Genomic DNA, 237 nt, shown 5'->3' with positions numbered 1-237 from the left:
CTTAGTCTTTTGGTTTATAAACTAGAAAGATGAGTATTTGCATTCTAAAAATAGATATTTTTAATATCCTATTCTGGTTTAGATAATGTCTGCTTACACCTGCTTTCTGATGAGGGCAATGACTTGCCTTTGCCCAACTCCCTCTTTCAGCTGTGTTTTATCAGCTGTCTGCACTTTTTGTTGTATGGAGACTTTATATTTGCTGCTTGACCTGCTGGTATTAACAGAGTTAGTCCT

Source organism: Lepidochelys kempii, chromosome 7, assembly GCF_965140285.1.
Source record: "Lepidochelys kempii isolate rLepKem1 chromosome 7, rLepKem1.hap1, whole genome shotgun sequence".
NCBI classification, from domain to species: Eukaryota; Metazoa; Chordata; order Testudines; family Cheloniidae; genus Lepidochelys; species Lepidochelys kempii.
This window is presented reverse-complemented; position numbering follows the sequence as displayed.